The sequence below is a fragment of the Nothoprocta perdicaria genome, unplaced genomic scaffold (assembly GCF_003342845.1).
Source record: "Nothoprocta perdicaria isolate Ctin4 unplaced genomic scaffold, notPer1 scaffold_206, whole genome shotgun sequence".
Classification (NCBI taxonomy): domain Eukaryota; kingdom Metazoa; phylum Chordata; class Aves; order Tinamiformes; family Tinamidae; genus Nothoprocta; species Nothoprocta perdicaria.
In genome coordinates, this window is record NW_020455272.1 from 424,674 (window position 1) to 440,271 (window position 15,598).

Consider the following 15,598-nt stretch of genomic DNA (forward strand, 5'->3'; position numbering starts at 1 on the left):
CGTGTGTGCATACACATTTTATAACTAAATACAACTGTGACGACTGGGTCTCCTCAGAGCTTGCTCTGTGCCCACAGAAGTGCAGATTTCCTGACTTACTTGCGCTGCTACTTCAGTCTGTCCCGCTGCASACTCGGAGTTACTGTGTTGCAGAGTTTACCACGCTGCAGAAAGGTCCTGTGCTGACTGGTTGAGAGGCTAAGTCCACTTAGAGTGGCAAATTCTGGGTGAAATGGTGATGTTTACAGACAGCATGGCAATTCTGTGTCCTCAAGGCATCTTCCTGTAGATTCCTGTTGTCATTTACCCACACAGAAATGAGTGGTTAGGGGAGAAGGGCTTGGCTCGAAGAGGCAAAGAGATTAGTGTCCTAACTGTTCGTTTCTTGTCATAAAAAATAGCAGTTGAACAAAGTGATTTTGCATTAATCTCTTCAAGAGAAGAACTGGAATGGAGGGCGTTGTTTAAGCTGCCGTTTGAGCCTGGGCCTCAGGTGTGGGAAGCCRTTCTGTACGGGGCCTGCACACATCTGGGAGCAGTAATGTCAGCTTTCCATGGCTCCTATGAAAGCCCATTTGGTGCTAATTTAGAGACACTTGGCCATTCATGGAAACAGAATGATTAAAAGGGCACATCTTCCACGCTGAAAAGAAGCAGCAGAGGAAGCAGACACATTTTTCAATTTCTCTCTTTCTTTCTTTTTTTTTTTTTTTTCATGTTAACCTTTCCAAATTCTAAAACACGCCAAAATCAAGGGCTTTGATCCATGGGAACAGCCATACGCAGTCAGACCAAAGGCCATCTAATCTGGTATCCTGTCCCTGAGATAGCCAGTAGTAGGTGACGGCAGACGCACAAAATGAGGCCCCKAGGCAGTGTCTTTCCCTGACACTGTTCCAGCCATCTCTGGACTCTCTGACCTGGCGGTTCCTTCTGGACCTGGCTTTAACGAACACACTTAGTCCCTTTTTAAAAACCCTTCTGTGTTTTTGGCCTCCACAAYGTTCTGTAGCAGTGAACTCTGAGTTCATTGTTCGGTATGACAAATGAACCGTCTTCCAGCTGTTTTAATTGCCTGCTTGATGGTTTCACAGACCAGCCCTAATTCTTCCACTGTCAGATGTACAAAATGACCATCCTATTCCTTGTCTCCTTGTGATTTGATAGGCTTGTATCACCTATGTCCTCAGTCTTCACTTTTTTCCCAAGTTACAAGCCCATGATATATTTAGTCTTTCATTATATGGGTCCTGTTSGTTACCTCTCTTTATCTTGCTCATTGGCCCTTTTCCAGTTCCATCCACTAACAGAGTGGGGAATCAGGTTGTTTTTGTTTCTTCAGTACGTGGATTGCTATTCCACTCTGCCTTCTTGCCATGCAGATTACATACTCTGCTGTCATAAACAAGCCCTTGTGTGATTTATATGAAAAATAAATCCTAATGGTAAGTAGCCACCTGAAAAACTAAGAAATTGGCTTGTCAGAAAATTATATGGAGATCTGAAAAATACAGGTTTAGTTTTCTTTTAAGAGCCATCATTTCCTTGCATATGAAATCCACAGCCAGAGGAGAGCAGTCCACTGCCAACACAGAATAAGCTGTTCCAAAGACTCTTCCAGGTGCTAGGGTACAGTATTTGTTGTTACACTGACACAGCTGCCCATAGTTGATGACAAAATGCAATTTATTGATTAAGTAACTGCCTTTCCTGGGAGGGTAATTAACTCAAATGGCAAGCAAGTTTGCCTTCCTCTGAGCTCACCCAGTAGAACATCTTGAGACCCTAAAAAGCCCTTTGTTAAACCTGCTCATTCTTGTTTTATAGGCATTCAGAGTCAGCTAAATGCTGGCTACTCTATATAGGTATTGTATRTCGCCTTCTGGGAACAGGTGATTTGTTTTACACCAAGCTCTGTCAGTTCTTATTATCAGCAGTGTTTCATAAAATTGCTCCTGGTAATGGGAGAGAAGAAGTGTTGGAAAGGACACCATCGCTTGGACACAGAGGCAACTTAATACGTGAGCTGTCCTGTTGGCTTCTGGAGGGCTGCTTGTGTGCCTAAAACTACCTGCTGTATGTCTTTAGAAYTGGCTAGAAGAGCTCATTTTTGCTGTGCTTCCAATATTCTCCAGATGTTGGGGAGATTTTTTTTTTCTTATATTTATTTTACTCTGATAGCAAAGATCAGAGAGAATTTTACCAGGCCACTGCTGTTCCACTTTTTGTTCTGATAAGGATATTGTCATCTGGTGCTTCTCTGTTCTCCCAGACCTTAAAAATATTTATTTATTTGTAAATTGTGCAATAGCTTAGTTAACGAATTAGTACCCCATTGATGTAAATGGTCAAGTTTTCCAGGAAGCCCTTTATCTCTGTATTTTTTATGTCGTTGTTGCTCCATCTTGGAGGGAATGACTTAACAGAAAGCCTGAGAGGCTGATTTCACTTGCTCTTCATCTCGCTCTGTGCTTGCTTACTAATGCATTTTACTTTCCCTGTGCAGTGACAGATGGGAAAGCACTTTTCTTTATCCTTGCCAGCTGCAGGTTCTCCTTTCCAAGGCAAGCCTCAGACCTCCTTTATTTTGTTGCTATGCCAGTTCATCAGGTCATTTGTTGTTTTTAAATCCCTGCTTTTTTTTTTTGAAGTCACTTAGGCTCCAGGGCCTGCTGTCATTCCTCGGGCTTAYTAAGTGCTGTTAAATTAATTTTAAAAGGCCCTGCTTTTTGCATGATAGGAATCTCCTCTTTAAATTGAGCGGGACTCTTTGGGGACGCGCACAGCCTCGCTGATCCCGCGTGGGTGCTCCAGGCTCCGGTGAAACCTGTTCTTCAGCACTGATAAGATCAGCTGAACTTGGACCAGCTGGCTGCTCTTATGGCAACAGCTCTGAGGCTGGGTGAGGTGACCGGGGTTATTTTGACTAGCTTTGCACCCTGTGGTTTTTGAGGAGCACTGGAAACCTGAGGCTGTGGCCTGTGCAATGAATCTCTCCCTGTCCTGCCAGATAAAATGTGGTTAATGGTGCTAGGGGCAGGGAGCAGAGGTCCTGGGCTCTGTCGGGGCTGCTAACGGCGGCTGGAGGCGCAGAGGTGCCCACAGCAGCCGCCGAGTCAGCTGCCGCCGGGTCCCTGCTCCTCCTAGGTATTAATTATCAGCTCACTAATCTTCTAAGGGGGCAGGAAAGATGGGAAATGTGTTTCCCTTGGGAGTTTTCCGACCCTGGCCCCTCTTCTCTAGATCTTATTTGCCCCTTGGCCCAAGTTTGCTGATGTTTGTGGCATAGCACAGGGGCCTACRTTCACAGTCCTGGGGCTCCAGGCTCTCCCCTCCAGGCATGGAATGGGCAGAGGTTCTGCACAAGCGTTTTGCCTGAATGCACGTGCCTTCTGGGTTTCCTTTGGCAGGCATTTGTATATTTAATGTGTATGTGTCCAGCACGTCATGCCAGAGACCTTTTCTAAGTCAACTCAATAAACTCCTTGCTATGTTACATACACGCAGTTTGTTCATTGGTGTCGCTTCTAGTTTGTCAGCTGCAGTTCCTGGATTGTTGCGATTTTCCTTCTGTCAGGAACCTGCCTGGATCAGAGCAGGTTTCAGTGTGATGCATGAGCATTTTCAGCTCATGTTGGGCTGTGCTTGTTACCAGATGTGTGGGCAGCTAAATTCTCCGCAAATACGGTGTCCTGTGGCTTTGAGTACCTCGAGAGAGGCTCTAATTCATTCCTGCCTTCTCGTTGCTGGAGGAGGCTGCAGCAGATGTCCACTTCAGCTTCTCTTTGGTTTTTCATTTTTCACAACTGCTCTCCCTGTGGCTGAACTCCATCTTGCTACAGCTATAAATGTATCTGWCAAAGTGCCACCTCCCTTTCCATCTTTCCTACATAATTTGTGCCCATCAGTAATGACATTTCATTTATGAGATTCAATCCCTCTGCTACCTTTCAGTTTTACCTGGTACAATGTAATCCTTGACATTTAAGTAACTCCTCAGCTCTTGCTTCTTATACTCCCTTTGACTGTTTGTACATAGAAAYATTTTTTTTCCACTCCTGACCATGTTCTATGTTTCAGAATAAATTCAACCTCTGTTTTACTTTTTTGGCATTAAGGTACATGGAAAAAGTATTAGAGGTAAACAGTTTTTCTCATTTCTTTCTCTACTGAAATACTACATCCATGCTATTTAAGAGCAGTRTGTTGAATTCAAGCGCATCTCACAGGGTATGACAGGGTCTGATAGATTCTGAGCCACTTGCTATAGGATATTAGCACTGCTATCTTCCTGTCTCCAGCACTTGTTTTAGGGAGCTCCTCCAAGAAAATCAGATAAATTTGTCTTTCTCCATTAATGATACCTCAATATTACTTATCTCTTGCTTCTTGACACTTCTCTATGTGCCCTTGTGAAGTAAGGCAACAGTCCAGGAAGGTATGACCTATTTGTGTCCCTATACAGAATGTCYCCTGTCTGTAGCTCCTGAAGAAAGACAAATTTATGGATTCTTAACATGAAAGGCTTGGGAAAAGTGAACCACCTTGAAAGGAAACCTATAGATGCAGATGAAGCTATATGACCTTAACAGGGTTGGCAGATTTTTACCTCCTCTTTGCACAACACTTATTTCTGCTGTTTGTTGCAAGGCTGGTCATGTATACTAGGGGAAGCTAAGGTACCAAATGCACAGCACAATATACAGCACTTGAGCTATTCCATTCCAGCTCCTCATACAGGCAGTCTTGCCAGGGAAGAAAAGGAGAGTAATTGAGAAGTGTCTGCACAAGCATTTAGGGCAGAGTAACYGGTGTATCCTAAATGCAAAACATAATATCCCAACATCTCAAGTCTTGCGGATGTTTCGAATCCTGCTCCTCTCTCTTTCCAGCCAGCCTGTCTATAATATCCATTTCTTCCTCTTTATTTGACCTGTGGAGTTAGCTGTGGTTCTCTAAAACAGCCCTTCTGTCCGTCTTAGGTAGAAAGCAGCCACTTCTAGATGATGGGGAGTGCTGAGGACCATAATTTCATAGATAGATTGTACAGTGGATGTGTGAATTGCACGTAACCAGGAAACACAATGAGCAGTATTTGTACAGAAAAGCCGGTGAAGCAGAGAGGCAAACTGAGACAGATTTGAATAACAAGGAAGGAAAGGTAGATCACAAAACGGAAAGCAGATTTCCTTTTTAATAGATGTACATATACCAGATAGCAAATGATCAGGGAGGGCAGGTCAAGGATAATTTCCCATACTGACTGTATTCAAGAATCTTTTGCTGTTTTTTTTAAATGCATTTACTTGAAGCAAAAGCTTCTCCTGAAGAATGAGCTGTATGCCAGGGTGCAAGCAAGGAAGGCACGTGTTGCCAGTGAGTTGAGGGGTGAGCAGCCGTTTGCGTGGGCCTGGTGGCAGATGTGGCACGTGCCAACTCCGGGCTGAATGATCACAGATGTTTCTTCAGCTAATGCACTGACCAGACTGGGGTAGGGGGGTGTCTTACAAAAAGGCTCCTCTTTCTACAGTCACACGGACAGCCAGGATGAGGTGCCAACACCAAGGCTCTCCAGCCACTGCTTTGACTGGCCTTAGAAGGGGACCTAACCAAGCACTAGAAGATGAGGTGACAAAGGGCTGGGAACCCAGCCTATCCTTGTGATACAGCTGGTGGAAAAAGTGCTCTGTGCTTCCCCTCAACCAGCTATAGAKGGAAAGAGAGGCGCTATGGGGGAAACCCGGCAGGCAGGAGAGGAGGCTGCTTCCCCCACAGCCACATCCTACCCGGAGCACAAATAACCGGGGCCGTGCCACAAACCAGCGGGGTGGGTGGGATGGGAATGCCCATCGTCTGCATGCACAGACCGGCAGCAGCCTCGTTCTGGGGCTCTGCACGGGTCACGCTGTGAGCTACGAGAGTTTCGCRCTTGCCTGTTTGCGTCGCAAAGTGTTGGGGGATGAAGTTCCTCTGGGTCACAGGAGAAGCTGGAAGCTTGGCTGTGAAAGGCAAATTATATTTGCCCCTTCTAGCAATGTCTGGGAGGTGTTTTGCTTACGAAATGCAYGGGCTATTTTATTTGTATTATACTTTAGCTTTTCTGAAACTTCTGTGCAAATAAAGAACTTCCAGGCTGCTGTAATCTGGACTTCTCTGAAGGAGTCACTTTGAGAAAGAAAGATAATGAAAAGGAAAAGCTCTAAGAAATTACARTATATTTGGTGAAACTCAGTGTGAAATCTCAAGGTGGAGGTGCTAGACAACCTTGGGGAAAGGGCATTTCCTTCAAGTGTTTGAAAAGAAAAGCTATTTAAACTTTGAAAGAACTATTGGTTTTATTGCTGCAATATTTATGATCCTCTCTTTATAGGTCACGCAATCATTTCCTTAGTTATCCTTAATCTCCTACCAGAAATTCTTTCCCTCAGCTGGCAGCCAGCTTGGGCCGAGCACTCGCACTGCAGAAATGGAAAATAGCAAATCTAAACAAAGTGGGATCATTTATAGCTGCCTTGCTAAGTGCCGAACACATCTGCAGGCGGATCTGTTGCTGGGATTTAGCAAGGCCATTAGTGACATTCTGCTGCCACTGAAGGGAGGCACACGGCTCTGTGGAGCTCCCRAGGTAGGGCCATGGTAATTGTGGATAGTGGAGACGGGAAGGGCCACGGGGTCACCCAGGCCGCAGCGCAGCGCCAGGCGATCCACCAACCCACCCTCTCTAGGACCTGGTACTTGATTCTTCCACTTCTTTGGGATGCTACCTCACAGCCAAATCCACCTCGTCAGAAAGATGCTGCCAATTAGTATTTTAGGAGAGGCGCAGCACGCCTGAGAGGCACTGCTCTGAACAAAAGGCCTCGCTCCCGGTTTATCGGAGCGTCTGCCGTTGCCCTTTCACAATGAGGACACAGTAATACTTCCAACCTCTTTGTTCTGTATTTATGGCTGTGGCATTTTAATAAATCAAAAGTTTTTCTGGAAGGAAAAGTTGGAGCGGTCTCTGCTGGTTTCTCCCCCTTTTCCAAACCACCCCGAAAGCTGCTAATTCAGTCACAGAGCTCGAGTTAAACCTCTGCAAAGCCCGACAAGTTTCCACACAGCCACGGGGGTGAGGCTGGATTTTCACTGGCGTTAGTGACAGCCCAGGGTGACCAAGAGCTTCCTTTWGGCAACCAAGGAGACAGCCTCACAAGAACAGAGGCAGACGAGCCCTGGCAGCCCTGCAGCCAAACGGAGGGTGTCAGTGCAGACAGGCTCCATCTTGTTCTGGACTCTTCCATGCAAGGAGCACTCGCTGTTAAATCATTGGGAATTGGCCCGTGCAAGGCAGCGGTGTTAATATAAGGACGCTCCGGCCAGGGGCTGCAGGAGTGCTCTGCACTGAATGCCACTGCAAAAATTAAGAGGACTTCTGGAGGACCTCATGTCTTGATAAACGTGGTCTTCTTGAGCACAGCCTTGGGACAGGGCACTCTGGAAGAGTAGCTGGAATGTATACCTGTATGTAGCTGGAATGTATACCTGTCCGTAGCTGGGATGTATATCCGTAGCAGCAGTCAGAGGAGCTGCTGGGGCTGCTGTAGGCTCGGCGAGGACGTGGGCAGCCACGGGCAGTCCAGCAGCAGCAGCAAGCAGGCGCGCTGCAGGCAGCGAAGCCGACTAGAAGGGAGCTGCTGAGGGCCCTTGAAAGGGAACACGCTTTAGCCAAGTCCTTGAATCCAGAAAGAACATCTCGCTCTCTTTCAAGAGGAAAAGGAAAAAAAAAAAAAAAAAAAGAGGTGAGGAGGGAGGCTTTTGTTTTTGTTGGATTTTTTTTTTCCCCAAGCGAGGGAGCGAGAACCTGCTGTTTTGAGAAGGATCGTTTGTGCGTGACAAAATCCACATGAATCCTGGTCACCCCTTCCTTGCCCATGCAGAAAGAAAACACCAGGAAGCAGCACAGCAGGCCAAAAGCTGCTTTAGGCCCTGAGCGATGACTCTTCCCCCACTGCTGCCCACATGAGATTTACCAGAGCCTCTGAGGAGCACATCCCGCGGTGAGGAGAGCTCCTGTAATGGCTCCCAGAAATCCGTCGCGGGGCTTTGCCGGTCGCAGCCCCACCCRGAGCTCCSGGGGCAGCCGCGAGGAAGCTGCTGGCAGGTCCTCAGGGAGCAGCCGCGCTCGCAAACCTGGCGCTGGCTCCGCTGCCGGCAGCCACGGAGCAGGCGCTGGGGCAGCGTGCGAGTCACCGCCTTTACCAGGGGCCAATTTGGGTAGGGAAGACGCAGCAAGTCGGCCCACCCAGCTCTGCTGCTTTACTCCAGCAGCGGCTGGAATAGCTGGAAGCAGAGGCATGGGAAGGGCTGCCGGCAGCTTCGTCAGGGTGGCCCAGCAGCCCTCGTACGGGGTGGCCCGGATCCACCTGCCTGCCACATGCCTAGGAGCCTCAGCTGGAGGCTTGGTGCTAGATGAGATGTTCTCTGCGGCGTGTCCTGCTGAGGCTCGCAGCCCGTTTCCCYGTGGGTCTCCATGGTCCACACGGGTCTCCTGCAGTTCATGCATCCAAGGGGAAGGAAAAGACTGCGGCCGATCAGAGCCKGGAGGTGAGAAGCACATGTGACAAAACACACCCTCCCAGTGCAACCCAGGCCCGGGAGCCAGGAAGCCTCCCGTGTAACAACCCGCTCCGTCACATGGAACCGCTTCCCCTCATTCTTCCCACTGTCATCCTYGTTCTTGCTGGCACTGAGATGTTTTTCAGTAACCATGAGGTTATTTTTAACTTCTCCCGGTTCTGTGCTTTCAAGCAGCTTTTCTCCTCCATCTTTTTCTATCCAGGACACTYCCTTCTTGAATTATTCTCACTTCGTCTGTAGGTCCTGCTATAATCAACTCTGGCCCATTGGCAACTGTCAGCCAGCAGTCCATGACTCCACAGTCATAGCACAGACCTCCAAAATATTAAAAAATAAATATATGTTTATGTTATGCTTTGTTATCAAACAACAATGTTGTTTGCTTCCTTATCAAACACCAGATTTGGAAACTTCAAGAGAAAAGGGAGAATGTGAAGGCGGAATAACACGCTGTGTGGAAGATTTTAAACATTAAGTTGATAGTCAAAACTGAAGYTTTATTTTTCTATGTGTTTTTGGGGGTGGGTGCCTGAAAGAGGCACAATTTACTATGCACTTGGATAGAAAACTGCAATCAGATTTCTCTACATACATACATACACACAGACACACACGTTTTCTGCCTTGCACCGTTTTCTGCCTTCATCTTCCAGCAGCTTCCCTGGTTCTCCAGGTCCTGTTCCTCATTTTCCCCTTTTCTTCTTGCAAAACATCATGCTTGCTGTGGTGCCCAGCTCGCTCCAGCAAGGACAGGCAGCCTCTTTCCCTCTGTCCTTGGTCTCACAGGRAAGCATGGATGGTCACACTGACCTTTACTAGGGACAGTCTTACCTTTATGTGCACAGACTGGGGAGAGATGGCAACCATTCTGCTGGCTTTGATCTCATTAATAACAAGGGGCAATGGGAGCTCTTTTGAGTATGAGGAAAAGTCTGAATTAAAATAAAAAAGAATTAAACAACACACCCAATTAATTAGAACCACAGCAAAACTTGGAAAACTGCCATCTTAAATTACTATACAGCTACAACTCCCAGCAGTGAAGGAGGGAAAAAAAAACAATTTTCACTGCCTCCTGCTAATCCTAATAAGACTTGGGGATGGAAAGACAGGTAAAAGCTTTCCCTAGCATCAGGGTTGATGCTATGTGTCGGTTGATGTTACCAGAAGTGCAAATGCTCCTTATTTCCCCGCTTGCATGTGCAACTACATAGCCACAGTTCCTGCAGCACAGGAGGGAGCTGGAAGGCATCTGCCCCTGCCCTCTTCTCCCCAGCCCTGATTCTTCTCTTGCGAGAGAGACGGGTGACACAAAGAGGCACAGAAGCGAGCCCTGCACATGAAGCTGTAGGTAGTCTTGGTGCAGTGCAAGCTCCAGGGTGCATCCAAACCTGCAGTCTTTCTTTGGAAAACGGAGCGGGAAAGAGCCTCTATAGCAGCTACCCTATGTCTAGCTGTTAAATTTTAACRCTGTCCTGATGACAGGGGAGGAGATGAGACAATAAAGCACTCTAACTGCTTTCACATATGTGTCCGTTAGTCTCCCATTTAGCTTTAGCTGAAGGTGAAATGAAACAGTTTTGCAGAGGCTTCTCCTAGTGTTGAGTATAACAACCTGAGGCAAGTGGATGGGAAAGGGAGGTTAAACGGTAAATAAAATTTTGTTCAGAGTGTCGCATGACCTTTAGCCTCAGCACAAATGCTCCAGTCCTGGCCAATAATTCATAAACACACTGGTTCATTTTCAGCACTGGAAACACAAAGCAGGCAACTTCCCCTGCTAAAATAGTGGGAGAGGGGGAAAGTGGTAAAAAAAAAAAAAAAAAAAAAGATTGTTTGGTTTAAAGAATACAATATTATTCAAAACATTTTCCTAAAAGCCTTTTTTTTCCATTAAAAAAAACACATGTTAACATTGTTTTGCTGGAAATGGAGATATTTAAAATAGCTTCAAATAATGTTAATGAAGTATTGTTTTAACATTGCCTCCGGGAAAAACAAAGCAAAATACTATTCTAAATTGTTCTCTCTGTAAGAGCAACTGCCATCATACTGGTAATTTTTTCCCTTTAGCTGTGGGCTGACAACCTCCTCTCTTCCCCATCTCCTTTCAACAGTATTATGTGAGCACAACAGCACAACTAATTGAACTTGTGCTAAGTACTTGCCCATTATGTGCATGATGTTCTCCTGTTACTTTTGCAACAGTATGTCTTTCCCAATCATGGCATATAAAAATAGGTAATGTCAAAATAAGCCCACTGTACTAGCAATAGTTAGAGATGGGGACGTGCCTGCCTGGGACTAAAAGCTCAGATCCTGAGCACTAACAGTCATTAGAGCTACTTTGCAAGACTTTGTAAAGCAGGAATGTTAGCACTAATCACATGGCTGATGTACAAATTTGAAAATTACATTTGACATTATCCCCCTAATTTCCTCCTGCTATTTCATTTAGTTTTAGTATTCATTACTTCTTCATTTTTTCCCTTAAATTGCTTTTCTGTTTATTTGCTACTGTTATAGGTGACCTAGAAAGGAAAAAATAATTGGGTTGAAATCTGCTCTTCACTATTTTAAATAGAAATCCCTTTTTCCTGACTGTTCCTACAGCTCCTGGGCATATGAAGTCTTAGTTTCTTTTTCTCTTGCCTGTTCCCTGAAAAAGCTATGAGAAGGATGCAGGAAAACAGTTTAGAAATCTTTGCACTGCTTAATTGAAGGTACAGGAAATGGTGAATCCTTAGCAAATCTCTTTTCCAGTCATTATTGGGATAAATACTTTTAAATAAGGATAATTACTATTTTAAGCAGTATCCAAATGTTTCCAGATATTCATATTCTCTCTCTTTGATATTTTGATGTCACATTCTGGTTGAATCTTCACTAAAGTCTTCTAAGTAAAAGAGAGATAAAAATTCAACTTCCCAGAGAAAAAGGAAGCAAGAAAATTGCCTAATCAGTCTGTCTTTAACAGGAGAACATAAATTCTTTTATTATTTATTTTACAAATCACCTTCTCAACAACTGCCTTTTTTCACTGCTGGTTGCATTTCAGAGGTGGATATCTGTATCATTTGTTATGACTGTATCATTTGTTAAACACCATGTTTCATACCAAACTACTTAAACATAACACACAACAAAGAGCAGGAGCACATACTTGACTGTGGCTTTCCAAAAGGTAATCCATCTCTATTAGTAATGCAGACACTTAAATAGATCATCTCTGTGCCCTCTGCATCGCTGCTGCTTAAAATATCTAAGGCAGAAAAAGAAAAAAAAAAAGAGTTAGGACAGAATATTGTTTTTTTCCATGTCAGTAGTTTTTACATGACTGCCTATTCAGAGTTCACTCAGGCATTACAATTTTAAAAACTAGCAAGTCTATGAAAGAGGTTATGGCTCTGCTGGAAACAGACATTAAACCAAGTGTCAGCTCTTTAAAAAAAAAAAAAAAAAAAAAAAAAAAAAGACTTTTAACTCCCAAATATCAAAACTGCTCTTAATGTTTTGAGTCTTTGCGTTTCTGCATTTGGGACTGTGCCAGGCTGGCAGTGCTCCCTGTTTGTTCTGAAAAGCCCCTTCATGCAACCTGCTCCTGCGCTGTATCTCCATGACATGCAGTATTGTTTGCCTCTCGGGTATCAAAAATACGTTTAATTTTTAAAGAGATTTTTAAAAGGAGAGGCCAAGCATTTTCATGCCCCAAGGCTAGGAGATGGAGCCCAACACAAAAGGAAGCCCCTCCATCTGCCTGAGGCTGCAGCCAGCGTGGCGTTCGGTTTGTTCTACAGGCCCAGGCCCAGCTCACACAGAAGGCAAGGGGGCACGTCCCCAAAAGGGGCACACTGATCCTGACTGGAACCATGTGGCTCCAATGGCCTTTCACATCATTTACCAACCACAGAGCAAAGAGCTTTCCGCTGTCCGTTCAACCTTTCCCAGGACTTGGAAATGCACCCACAGCACAGCGTAACACTGACATCCAGTGGCTAAAAATAGGCAGTTTCACCGCCCAAATTGATCCCATTTTCTGGACAATAACAGCGATAGGCGAAGTGGGAGAAACTAAGCAAAAACTGTTTTTTTTCCTAAACGTTTGGACTGATGAGACCCAGAAACTGGCCAGAGAGTTGTCACTGCCCCTAAGGCACCAGTGAACCTGGGCAGGAGCATCTGAGGCTGCCATTAGTACTTCATAGAAACCACCACCATCTACTCACTTGCTCCACTTCACATTTGTTTTGCAGGAATTAAAAAAAAAAAAATAGTTTTTGCTACACTGCTAAATGAAGTTTTTGGCTTCCCAAGCAAAATAATTCTGCACAGCTTCGCCTTGCTTTCCATGTACTGCCACGAGCACAGCTGCAAAATCCCTGAGCAAAGCACATGAAGGAAAAACTTAAACTTGCAAAAGTACCAATGAGGGGAAATGGGAGTGAAGCACTGATTTTCTTTATTCCTTTTTTTTTTTTTTTTTTTTTTTTTTAAGCTTATGGCAAAGACAAGGTCAGTATCTTGGACAAATCTTTCTTTCCCAGTGTGTGTCAACCTATATTCACTCTATGCTACCGATTTCTGCTTACAGCAAGAAAAATATACATGGAAACAGAAACACATCCTGCTACATGAATCAACTCTGAGGAGAGACCTCCAAACCTCCAAATTATAGTACTACTTTGTGTTGATTATACTGTATCTTTTGCATGGTTTAAAGCACTATGGGGCAAATATATACAGACCCAGCATGAAGCCTCCTCTGTCTTCAGGGGGCTTTTTTCTCTGTATTTGTGAAAGGAAAAAAAACCATCTACCATTACTAAATGGAGGAGCCTTCAAAAGAGTCAAGCCTGTTTACTGAGTCAAATAGTCTAGTTTCACATGGATTTTGTCTTGTTTGTTCTTCCAAGCATTTCATTCACTTTACAGATGAAAGACACATACAAAAAATATATGGTGTGGCTTTACTTGGAGAGCAGRAGGGGAAAAACATAAAATGGGTACTGAACCAACTCTTGTCTTTGCACTGCTCACATTGTCTCCCCTTTCCAACRTGCTTTTCCCTTGACAACAGTATTCACTGCTTTTGCTGTGCTCACAGCCATTCCTCCTAGGAACGAGTAAYTCATGAAAAGCTCCAGGGCTCCTCCAAGGCAGGCTGTCTTCTYGCTCAACATCCAAAGGGCTGCTCAGCAGCACAACAGGGTCGTCCCCTCTCTAGGGTTTCTGTTCAGCACCAAAAAGGCGTTTTTCAGCTGCACCAAAATTCTGTTGATTCTGCTCCATGCCTGCTCTCAGTGGATATCAAAGGCCAACATTCATTTTTAATGCTCAAATTTATTAATGATACTGTAGTCACTATGCAATCTCTTATCACAGATTTTTAAGAATGCTGTTCACAGCTTCTCCCTGAAATTGAGGAGAGTCACTTTCAGTCTGTACAACCTGCGTAAGAAAATGACTTGTAGAGATACTCAAGACTGAGCTGTCTGAGGTGTCTCCTGGCCTGAAAACCTCAGGTTTTGAGTCAAAAGAAACTGCAGTCGTTTTYCAAAGCACAACTGGCAAAACGCTGCTTCATGGAAGTGAACAGCCAAGCTCCATCAGCCTTTAAAAATGCAGGTTCTACATGTAAGTTTAAAACACATGGTAGCAGAGGTGAAGCTGCATTTCTGACTGCTCCAAGATTGCTTAAAATGGGCCTCTGTCGCTGATGGCAAACCAAGAGGAAACAAGAGTGCCAGCAGGAAAGATATGGAACTCAATAAAAATTAAAATTAAAACTAAAAATTAAAATTAGAAAAGGGGAACCAGGCGGACGGAGGCCCCGGAGGCACGGTGCTAAAGGGAGGCGCCGCCATGACACCTCGTAACTGACCTCTCCCCTCGCAACGGGCCTCGCGGCGCCCGGTCACGTGCGCCGCCGCGCGGGCCACGTGGGGCCGAGCACGCAGCGCCGCCCGGCAACCGCCCGCGCCACTTGATTGACAGCCCAGTCCACCAATCAAGGGGCGGCGACCATGGCGGCCGCTCTCCTCCCTCGCCCGCCGCCGCTGTTTCCCCCGCCGGGCGGCACGGCGGGCCGCTGCCAGTTGGCTGCGGAGGCACCTGTCCGCCGCCAATGGATTCGCGAGTCCCATGACCGACGTCCTCCCGGTCCAATAGACTTGGCCGTTTCCAGGAGGGCGTTGCCCTAGGGGGCGGGGCGTTAGGACCCGTTGGGGACAGTGCGGCGTGTGGCGTCGTTACCGTTTCCCGGCGCGGGCAGAGATGCTCTGCCTCTGCGGSTGGCGCTATATTCGTTAGCCGCCACTCTGTCTCGCCCTTGCAGCCGGCAGGCGAAGCGGCTAGAGAGAAGAAACCTCACGTAGCCYCTCCCGCCTCAGCGGAGGAGGGTCCGCAGAGGGCGGCGGAAAGGCGGCCAAGGCCCCCAACTCGGTGGGCGGGACGGCACGCGCGCYGCGCTGTGACAGGCACACCGAGTCACCAATGGCGTGCGAGGACACAGCCTGCGAGCCAATCCGCGCTGTGTGGAGGCGGAGCAAGTAGGGGCGGGCAAGCGGGCGCCCCATTTAAGGGGCAAACCTTAGAGCCAACTGGCAGGAAGGAGGAGGGGGCGGCAATGTCAACACACGACAGCGTGTGTAACCAATGAGTGCGGGGGCAGTGACGAGGCCGTCCAATTAGAGGCGTGAGGAGGCGGGGCCCCACTCTGATCGACAAGRGCCGTGGCTAATGGGCGGAGAGATGGCGGGTTCTCTTCCCAATGGGCAGCGTGCAGGCGCGGAAAGGGGAGAGGAGGGAGCGGACGGGCAGGCGCTGGCCCCAATGAGCGCGGAGGCCGGCGCGGCCCCGTCCAATCGGCGGCGCGCGGGGCGGCGCGGGGGCGTGTCCCGGTGTGTTTGGGTTCGTGCTCCTCGGGGGAGGGAGAAAGACGGCGGCGAGGAAAGTTTTTTTTTTTTTCCTCCCTTTTTTT

The 15,598-nt window shown here is 46.6% G+C and overlaps 1 long non-coding RNA gene across 1 annotated transcript; it reads right to left on the reverse strand.

The window, feature by feature from the left end:
• Positions 1-10,234: 10,234 nt before the first annotated feature.
• Positions 10,235-11,840, reverse strand: LOC112946472. The gene is made up of 2 exons (XR_003249247.1): positions 11,783-11,840; positions 10,235-10,399 (listed from the first exon to the last, which is right to left on the reverse strand). It is a non-coding gene; the product is annotated as an uncharacterized LOC112946472 (long non-coding RNA).
• Positions 11,841-15,598: the final 3,758 nt, after the last annotated feature.